An 11,429-nucleotide genomic window follows, 5' to 3' on the forward strand; every position below is an offset into this window, starting at 1 on the left:
CAGGGAAGCCCTAAGAGTCCTTTTTAATTAATGCAAGTGTGTAAAGAAAGAGTGTCAGAATAGTTGGTACAGGTAATGCCCCAAAAGACATGAATCACTGCCCGAGGCAAAAACCTGAAAGCATAGCATTCCCTGCCGTGAAACAGCTGAGGTCCAGGAGGCCTTCATAGGACAACCGACCTCGCCTCTGCCATCACCTGGGTTTGTGCATGGCTTCATCAGCGCTTCCTGGTAACGATATGAAATATGAAGTGTCAAGCTCAGCACATACAGAAGGTGACCTGGACTAGAGCCTGCCTGAATGAGGGATCAATGATTTGCAGGTTACCAGGCAAGATAATAAATAGAAGTGAGACAGATGCAAGCAAAATTGGCAGGAGAAATGAGGGTACCAAGAGTGAGTAGCCAACAGCAGGGCACAGCTGCAGAAAGTTGTAGAACTAGCGCGCTAGAACCTGACCTGGGAGGTGCTGACTGGAATGACCATGCTCTCTTTACAGAAAAGGCTGATTAACTTCTAATCCTTCCCTGTCCTCAGTGAAATGTGTGACTGGGGGCCGGCTACATCCCAGGAACTAGGCTTGCCCTGGAAACGCCATGAAGAGCAAAATCCACATAGTCTCCTGCTTTGTGAAGCTTGGAGTTTGGGACATGAGACAAATATTAACCACACAGATATGCGTAACCTATATATGTCTTTTTAACATCACATTTTTGGAGGGGAATTCCAGCTTTTTAATTTTTCCCCCTTTTACTCAAAACAAAATAGAAGAAATAATACAGGATTAAACCTGCAGAAGTATTTAATTGGTAGAACACGTATGCAACAAAAATGTCAGGATAGGAAGGTAAGCTTATTTGCAGGAAGGTAGTTTGTAGTTTTTATATGAAACATTTAAAATATCAAACATATGCTACATGGGTGCCACTGTTTACAGCAATACTGAAGGGGAGAAAACAACACTTATTTAGAGACAGACAGACCACAACGTCTAGTTTTTACAGCATCAGTGCAGTGAGTTCACAAAACTATATTCTATGCAGGTAAACAGAGTTTAAGAATTGTTCCCAAATATGTCGCATTTTCGGCCCTCAGAGGTTCATTCCCACATATTTCAACTACTCTAAATTTCTAGCTACTGAAAGGGAGGATGATTCTATTCTTTCCAAGGAGTTACAAAACCTCTGTAAAGCAGAGACCAACGGGCACCACCGCAAATCTGCTCTCACCAATAGCCCTTGCAGTTTTCAGAGAAATATCTAGGAAAAAAGTCAGACTCCACCCTAGTCACTACCTTCTATGCCAGATATCCATGTGTGACATATATCTCTGTGTGACACATGTACATATGAAACGTGATGAAAAGAGGTGCAGAGAAGTGGTACATCCCCAAGAAAGCATACACCAGGGATTATCGTGTACTCTGAAGAGTCAGAACAGGCTTCCTGGGGAAGAAACAGTTGAGCTACAACTAGAAAGAAGAACAGGTTCCTGGGAGAGATGGGAAAGGGCTGTGGAGAGAGGTGACAGAAGGTGGTGGATGCTGAGAACAGAAGGCAAGGGACTGGGGCACGTGATATGAGAGGAGGCTGAAGGGACCATCAGAGGCCAGATGATAGGCTCCAGAGGCCACAGGAGGGACTGGGATCTTTATCCTAAAAGCACTGAGGACCAGTTAAAGTGTCGTAAGCCAGGTGATTACATATTCAGGTTTTCTTTATGAAAAGACCATTCTGGAATGACTAAACACACTTAGCAACCGAAAGGTTTCCCACATACAAATACAGTGTGGGAAACAAGTTAGTCCCAGGAGAATAGCGCCCCCTAGGATGACGCAGTTTGAGGACCCATGTGTGTTAGCTGCGTCAGTACAGCGAAAACGTAGGGAAGTGTTTAAGGCCAGAACAAGACTTTTTAATAATGTTTTATTTTCATCCGTCCAGTAGGGATTAGCACTTGGCAGGCATCCTGCACCAGAGCTAATCCCTCCCTGGTTCTGTTTACTGAGACAGAAGCTGAGCTGAACCCCCAACTGAGTACGACTAATTACCTATATTATATAAAGAAGCTTTTTGTTACAGAAAAACAAAACATGCCAATAGTTGGTAGAATGTGTGTTCAGTGTGCCTGCAACTGGGAAGCCATCGCGTCTCTTCGTAAAGTTGTTTGGATTTTTCTTTTTGGTCACCGGTGCACAAAGCCTTTTTGTTTATTTCCATGTCAACAATTGCTTCAGAAAGTTCCCTCATCCTGCAGTGCTCAAAATTATACCCACTCGGGGTGGGGGGAATTCCATTTTCATAGAGGCCTTTTACAAGCATGAGTGGTTTTATGTAGGATATTTCAGAAGTGTAAAAAAACCACACACTACTCTCATGGAGTTTGTACAGTAAAACATTGCCTAATTCACGCCTGTGTCTGTCCCAATACAACATATTGACATTATTAGAGTAAATCTAAGCCTCAATAAAAGGAAAACTAATTGTTACAGCGTATGGAGAAGTGGGGATACTGCTTTGATTATGGAATATCATTTGTCTAACACTAAATACAGTCCCAAAAGCCTTTGTGCAACCAAGAAGTCCTTCAGGAGAAGAATGGATAAACTGTAGTACGTGCAGACAATGGAATATTATTCAGCACCAAAAAGAAATGAGCTACGAAACCATGAAAAGACATGCAGGAAACTAGAAGGCATGTTATTAGGTAAAGAAAGCCAATGTGAACTGGCGATATACTGTACGATTCCAACCATGTGACATTCTGGAAAAGGCAAAACTATGGAGTCAGTAAACAGTTCAGTGGTTGCGGAGGGTAGGAGGTGGAGGGAGGGATGAATAGGCAGCCCCCAGAGGATTTTTAGGGCAGTGAAAACACTGTATGATACCACAATGGTGGATACATGTCATTATACACTTGTCCAAACCTAAAGAACGTACAACACCAAGAGTGAACCCTAACGTAAACTGTGGACTCTGGGTGATTATGATGCATCAGTGCAGGTTCATCCATTAAAACACAGGTACCACTTTGGTGGGGGGATGTTGACAATGGGGGAGGTGGTGCATATGTGGGGGCAGGTGGGTACACAGGAAATCACTGCATCTTCTCAGTTTTGCAGTGAACCTAAAATTGCTCTGAAAATTGTCTCAAAAGAAGTTTTTAGGGACTCCCCTGGTGGCGCAGTGGATAAGACTCCGCGCTCCCAATGCAGGGGGCCGGGGTTTGATCCCTGGTCAGGGAACTAGATCCCACATGCATGCCACAATTAAGAGTTTGCACGCCACAACTAAGGAGCCCTCGAGCCGCAACTAAGATCTAGCACAACCAAAATAAATAAATAAATATTTTTAAAAGGTTTTTATGAGGCATAACACACAAAGAAGATGTTTATATGAGCCATCATGTTTGGCTAGTTTCAATACAATGCTATCTAAAAGACACAGCCAGTTGTATATTTGTATCTTCTGCTACAACAATATTCGAATGCCTCCAAGGCTATAAGCTTGCATGACTAGGACAAAAATAAAACCTATTGAGAAACGAAGAATCTAGAGGATGAGTTGGTTGGGGGGGAAACATGATGATTTCTACTTAGAAGCACATTTTTTTTTTTTTTTTTTTTTGTGGTACGCGGGCCTCTCACTGTTGTGGCCTCTCCCATTGCGGAGCACAGGCTCCGGACGTGCAGGCCCAGCGGCCATGGCTCACAGGCCCAGCTGCTCCGCGGCATGTGGGATCTTCCCGGACCAGGGCACGAACCCGTGTCCCCTGCATTGGCAGGCGGACTCTCAACCACTGCGCCACCAGGGAAGCCCGTAGAAGCACATTTTTTATCTCAGAAAAAAACCCAGAACTCCTTCTGCTAAAATAATGCTGAATATTATTAATGACACGTTATAGTGGTATTAAAATGCAGTTTTTGCTATACTTTTCCTATACACTGAGGATTTGAGATACACCTCTACTTTCGACTCAACCACACTCCATGTATCCACACTAGCGCAGCAGTATACGGTAGGATAAAGCACAGGTTTGCATGGGATGCTATGCTGGCATTTGTCAATAGAATTCTACCTATACAGAAATAGTAGTAAAATAATAATAGGTTTTGTGTCAGTTACTCAAGTATTTTTGGAGTAAATGATAAGATTATGTTGAAAAGTAAATTGTAAGTTTCTTTGCTGAAGTTGCTGTGATTTTTTTCCTTTGCGTGTCCTTATATATAAAATGTTCACATGTGTCGCATGCCAGGATCTAAGCAGACAGGGAGGAGACCGAAGCTAAGCAAGGATCCTGGGAAGCACAGCCTAATCCAATTCATGCCCCCAACTGTAGCAAGTATAGCCCCCAAGTAACTAATTGTACAAAAGGCAAGCTTAGCCCTGGTGGAGGCTGTTTCTGAGATCTAAGGATGTCCAGCTGTTAAGGAAGGCAGCAATAGAGAAGAAACTTACTATGTCAGCTCATACTAAAAAACCAAGCGAGCACTGGCATCATTTTGACTGTTTACTCCTTGGCAGAAATACAGCCCGTGGGGGAGGGAGGAGATATGGTATTGGTAGGACAGGTATAAAGGAAGCAGGGTCGGCTACGGGAGCTTAAGGCAGATGAATAGAGATTTGGGGCGGGGTTCAAGTCAGAGTCGGCAGGAAGGGTACTGAAGTCTTAGGCCTAATGTCACTGCGATGAACTGGCCCAAGTGGTCCTCCCGTTGTTAACAATAACCATAAAAATAATAACAGCTGCCACGTAGTGGACCGTTGGTGTGTCCTGGCACATTATGTATATCATCTCATTTGGATTCAGTTTTTACAACAACCCAATGTGGTAGTTACTAGTGTCTCTGCTCTTAGAGATGAGGAAAGTGAAACATTGAAAGATTTGATAAGTTGGGTGAAGTCACACCAGCAGAGCTGGGATTGGAGCGCAGGCTTTCTTCCTGACTGTCCACACCCGTGCTCCCAGGTTCCACTAGCGGTTGAATCCTCTGACCACCTCTGTCCTGCTAAGAATTTGATGAGAATTAGATGATCCGAATCACCTGCTGGGGTTGTTGGGGATTTTACTGAAGGACTCTGGAACTCTCTGTTTTCCATCCCACCCAACTCTAGAGCATTACCCTCAGTCAGTGAATATTCATTGTTCATTTTGGATTGTTTGAAATCCAAGTGAGGAAGATGAAGAATAAAAATGATAAGAGCAACAACAAAACCTTCTCCTTTACTACCCCAGGATGAAGACTTATGCTGCTTGGGAGAAAGCAGTTTTCTTCTCTATCGAGGCAGGATGTGATATGTATCTTCTCATAAATCAGATCTTCTGGGACCTGCCTGTACTTGCCATCTGCACAATTTTGAACAGTTGGCCAATTATGTCAATTGACCCAACTTAATAAATGTACATATAACTTGAGTTAGACATCCAGTGGCTAGCCAAATGAACTAATGTGGTATGTCTTTTCCGGGATTCTCTCTTCCCATGTGTATCTGGCATATAGTAAGCTCTCAGTAAAAGTTGGCTGCTCTTGTGTGTGTTACTATTATTATGTACAAAGTAATTGATGTCACAGCTAAAAAGGTTTTAGACTGAGAATCCTCTACTAAAATGCTTCTGTATTTCTAGTGGCCATTAAACAGGACATCATTAGAGACTTTGGAGAAGATTAGCTAATGAGCATCTCAACTCATTGAGACAACTCAGCTGTGCCTTTTCTTCTCTTAATGGCAGATCTTCTTACTCTCCAAGGCACTGTTTAAACTATTAAAATAACTGATGAGATCATTACTGTTATCAGAAAAGTTGAGCCTGAGCAGCTATTTTTACTGGTAAATGTAAAGTATTTGTTCCAGTAGAACTTCTTATACGCTTAATAACACTACAGAAGAAGCAGGTAACAGCAGAGCAGAGACGCAGCTCCAGAACTTCTGGGTCCAAACAACAGTAAGAGTATATTAACCTACTGTTACATTTTTTTCAGTCTGAGGTGTGGTTAGAGTCATTCCTTTGTGTGAAGACAATTTCAGGTTGAATTTCTCTATGATTTTTAAATCAAATGAACACGAAGCCCTTACCTGTCAATCAGACTCACACAAAATACATTTCGTACCCAGCACAGACTGTTATTGATGATTAGTAAAATATATAATAAAAGTAATAGTATGTGCATCATTGGTACCCAGGAGGGCCCAAACCCATGACATAGAGCTTCCTGAGTCCCCATTTCTGCCAGGATGAGGTTTGGTGTCTGAGAGAGAAATCTGTGGGGAATAGGTAACACAAAGCTGCGTTTAGGGGTCTCTCAGCTTATTTATCTTCCATATCATATAGCTTTTTCTGGTTCCAGTGTTTATTCTTCAACACAGCTGCAGCCCACACATTGCAAGTTTATTGACAGTATGTGATCTATTCTAGACAGACACGGCATATCTTGCTAAAAGCATTACTGGATGAGTAATCCGTGTATGGCAACCCTGAGAGACCCCGATTTAACAGTTCACCTTTGCACAGGGTTCTGCTCATGGCCAGGTTTGCTTCTGGTGTTCATTAATAGGGAGAAATTATTTACAGACCTGCTAATAACCCTTTCCTTCCTAAGAATGAGGAGAAGTGAGCTGGAAGTTCAAAGACGTTTGAAATACAAAGCAGCCAGCAGTTATTATCAGAACATCAAGTGCTATCAAGTGTCAACCATTTATGTTCCAGTCTGTTTTAACCTGAATGCTGCAGAGTATTAAAATCACCATTGCTTAGGCTTCCCTGGTGGCGCAGTGGTTGGGAGTCCGCCTGCCGATGCAGGGGACACGAGTTCGTGCCCTGGTCCGGGAAGATCCACATGCCGCAGAGCGGCTGGGCCCGTGAGCCATGGCCGCTGAGCCTGCGCATCCGGAGCCTGTGCTCCACAACGGGAGAGGCCACAACAGTGAGAGGCCCGCGTACCACAAAAAAAAAAAAAAAAAAAAAAAAAAAAAAATCACCATTGCTTGATATCACAGTGAATCAAAACTAAGATAAATTTAAGTGTGGGGGAAGAAAAAACTCTCTTCTCTCCTCCTTTTTAGAATCTTTTTAGAATCAGATTAAAAAGCAGTGGTAAATTAGCAATGAGAGATGGGTCTCTGAACACTTTGGACTTCGTTGGAAAATATTAAAAACAATGATTGACCTGCATTTCGTTTCTTGACAATGATTTGTCATGACTTATTTGTCTTTGCGAGTTAAAGCTACCACTTTTTGACTGATTTTTATGAGCCAGTGTACTATGCTAAGCACTTTTAAATTTAGCTCAATCAAGCCTACAACAGCCTTGTGTGATAGGTAATTATGCCTAATTTGCAAAGAAGAAGTTATTCTCTCAGAGGAAAATGGTTTTCAATGAAAGCGCAAGGAGCAATGGGCCAGAATGTGAGTTCGTGCTTTTCTCTTCCCAGTCCACTGTCCTCACAGCCACCACATCATAATTGTCCCTCCACCCGAGATGTTCCTCTTGTGCTCATCCCAGAAAATTTCTGCATAGTTTTTTGCCATCTGACTCAAATATAATTTCTTCTGTTGAGCCTTTCTTGACTGTCAGGCAGAATTCATTACTCTCAGTGATTGTCCTGGGTATTGTGTATGTACCTCTTTCAAAGTACTTTTTATGCTCCTACAACTGTCTATCTGTCTCTTCCTGGAGACTCTGAGATCCCGTAGGGTTAAGTACCTGGTCTCTTTCATTTTATTGTATTCCTAATATCCAGCATAGTGTACACTTAGTAGAATCACTATATGTTTGTTATTTGAAAGAAGAAATGGTGAAAATATTTCACGAATTAGATAAGATAGAATCCAGACTGTATATGCATGTAGTGTAAAATCAGAGAGAACACAAGCATGACTGCTAATCAGGCTGCATTGTGTAGGTGGAGCTCGCCTCTCAGATGAGGCTGATGAGTAATTTCCAATAGGTTTCTGACATTTAGAATGAGCTGCAACTCATCTACTTGCCAAGTTTGTATATTTCTGTGGGTGATGCTCCCAAAGATATTTGTGCTTCGGCTTATTTGTTGTACTCAATAAAAGGTTATATATAAACCAAGTTACAAATGAGTAGGTAGGATCATGTTACATCTGATTTTAAACAGTATGTATAACCAAGACTATGTAGAAAGGGGACAAGTTGTACTCTTCACTCCCCCACTCTTTGAAGAGTTCAGTACACCAAACATTTGCCAGCCTAAGTGGTTGACATAGAGATGAATAAGGCATAGTTGTTCATGCCTTATTGGTGGGTGACAGGAACTCTCAGAAAAAATGCTGGAGAGCGATGCTCAAGTGCAGGTCCACATAAACGAAGGAGAGCAGAGGAAAGATTGGAGCCTAATGACAAATAATAGCATCGCTGCTCATTCCAAGGTCAAGGCTGTGACATGCAGACCTCACTGGAGTTCAGTAACCATTTACAAGGTTATTCTTTCAGCAAAAGTGAGTACATTGATAAGAAAAACTAGGAATCACATGACTTTATATGGTGCCTAAATGCATTAAGCACTCCCACAAGCATCGCGGTCGGGTTGAAATAGCCTCATTTCACCACTCCCCAATTCGTAGATGTGTGGAAAACCAGAGAGGGTAGCCGCAGTGTCAAGGGATGCCTTCATCGATGCCTACCTCAAATAAGCATACCCTCTATGTAGAAAAGAAGGCCCTGGGGCTTCCCTGGTGGCGCAGTGGTTGAGAGTCCGCCTGCCGATGCAGGGGACGCAGGTTCGTGCCCCGGAATGGGAGGATCCCATATGCCGCAGAGCGGCTGGGCCCGTGAGCCATGGCTGCTGAGCCTGTGCGTCTGGAGCCTGTGCTCCACAACGGGAGAGGCCACAACAGTGAGAGGCCCGCGTACCGCAAAAAAAAAGAAAAGAAGGCCCTTCAGCCACCTTCCATCAGGATCAACATTCCTAAATTATTTTTTGTAGCAATTGGGAGCCATGAATGATGCTAAGTGGCCTCCTGAGAGTCAACCTTGAGATGTTTGCTTTTGGCAGAATGTCAGACTAGATATTCTGAGGGGCCCTTTCACTGGAAAACACCTGCGTCCTGCATTAAACATCTTTCAGAGCTATAAGTACTAAGTTTTATTCACATAAAAGCAAAGTCCCTCTAAGGTACAGCAATCAGGACCAGAAAGGTGAGTGGTACCCCAGGACTACCCTCCCCTCCCACCCCTGCCTCCATGAAGCTCAAGTGGTTCTAAGTCAGAAGTGCTCCCTGGCTCTTGGCAAAAGAAAACGCATTTCCTCTCTAAAGAAAAACATTGCAACCACTCAGGCTTTTCAAGTATTAAATTAAACCAAATATTTTTGCATTAAAATGATTGAATCTGTAATCAAAATTTTTGCACAGAGAAATTACAGGCCCAGATGGCTTTACAAGTAAAATCTTCCACAAAAGCCAGATGCTCAGAAATACATCTGGCGAGAAATGTTTAAAAATAGTATGGAGAACACTAAAAAACTGTGCTGAAAGACAATAATAAAGACAAAAGCAATGAAGAAATTCTATGTTCCTGGGTAGGAAAACTCAATATCATAAAGCTCCAAGCAGTATACTCAATAGTATTCACTCTCCAAATTAATCTAGATTCAACCCAATTCCAGTCAAACCCCTATCGTTTCTGTTTTTTCTTTCTCTTCTTTTTTTTTTTTTTTTTGAGAAACTTGACAATACGGTTCTAAAATTAACATGGAGCAGCAAACACATAAGAATAGACAAGATGCTGAAGAAAGAGAATTTGAGAAATCATTTTCTATCACAGAGGAAGACATATTGCAAAGCAATGGTCAATTAAGAAAATGTGGTGCTGACACTAAAATCAACAAACTGAGAAGAGGAACACAATAAAGATCTGAGAACTAGACTAACACATATATGAAAAACCGAAATAAGAAAGCAGTGGTGGCATTGCAGATAACTGAAAAAAGGATCAAGTTTTCAAAATAGCCCTGGGACAGTTGGTTACCCATGTGGGGAAGATTGACCCCCTTCTACATACCATATCCCAAAATAAGTTCCTGATGGATGAAAGACTTAAATGCAATACAAAAATACTTCAGATCTTTTAGAAGAAAATTAGGAAAATCATTTTATAAACTTAATAGTGAGGAAGGGCTTTCAATAAGACCTAAAACTACTAATAATAAAAGACTGATAACTATAATTATATTAAATTCTTTACTTAAAGTACATCAGAAGACTTTATAAAGAACATTAAAAGGACAACCCATTGGGAATTCCCTGGCAGTCCAGTGGTTAGGACTCGCTTTCACTGCCATGAAAGCGAGTGGCACAGGTTCGGTCCCTGGTTGGGGAACTGAGATCCTGCAAGCTGCACAATATGGCCAAAAAATTAAATAAAATAAAAAAGGACAACTCATAAGCTGGGAGAAGGTACGTGCAATACATATAACTGAGAAAAGAATCATATTTAAGACTGCTACCTATCAAAAAGAAAAACCCCAAAACAAGTAGAATAACAGGCAAAAGACATGAAGAGTTATTTCAAAGAGAAGGAAGCCAAATTACAAATAACTACAAAATATTTACCCTCACTAACTTTTCAGGAAATACATCTTGAGATCTCAATGAAGCACAATTTTATAAACATTAGTTTGGAAAAATAAAGATCTGATTATTCAAATTGTTATAGCAACTTATATAATAAATTATTATAACAACCAATATGGCAGTATCTCATAAATTTGAATACTTGCCTAGTAGACTAGCATAAAAGTGTCATGATATCATTGTTCACAATAGAAATTGTCAATAACCTGATATCCACTGATAAAAAAAATGAATAAATGTATTTTGCCTGGTAGAACATGATTTAGCAGAAAATCAGTTAGCTCCTGTTACATGAAATAACTTGAAAAAATCTTGGAAATATAATATTGAATGAAATGGCAATTTTCTGAAAACTGCATACAGTCTAGGAAAAATATTTTATGTAACTTAAAAACAAAATTAAATATAATTTTTTCCATTTTGTGACTAAATGTTTAAAAAAGTTTTTTAAAGAGATAATGCTAAGCATTGTCTTGGGGGAAGAGGAAGTAATAAAATGAAGAAAATTCACACAGGTTGACTGAAGGTATTTGGGGGACGAGAGGAGTTCACAGGTGTTCCTTTTGTTATTATGCTTCATTGTAGGTAACATATAGTTTTTGTCTTCAGCAAACATTATCCAATATCTTTGAAGAGTTAGTATTAAGACATTATTTCTTCAGCTAAACAAAGACACTGAAGCAAGTGTTTTTATTAAGTATTTACTGTAACATAGAAGGAACAGCAAACGTGAGCAACGTCTGCACAGAGTAACAGCTAGAAATGCTCTCCCATAAAAAGGTGATGATTCTGGAGCTTAGAGGAGATGCTCCAAAAGAAAGAACAAAGT

Source organism: Mesoplodon mirus (assembly GCF_964341445.2).
Source record: "Mesoplodon mirus genome assembly, chromosome: 20".
NCBI classification, from domain to species: Eukaryota; Metazoa; Chordata; class Mammalia; order Artiodactyla; family Ziphiidae; genus Mesoplodon; species Mesoplodon mirus.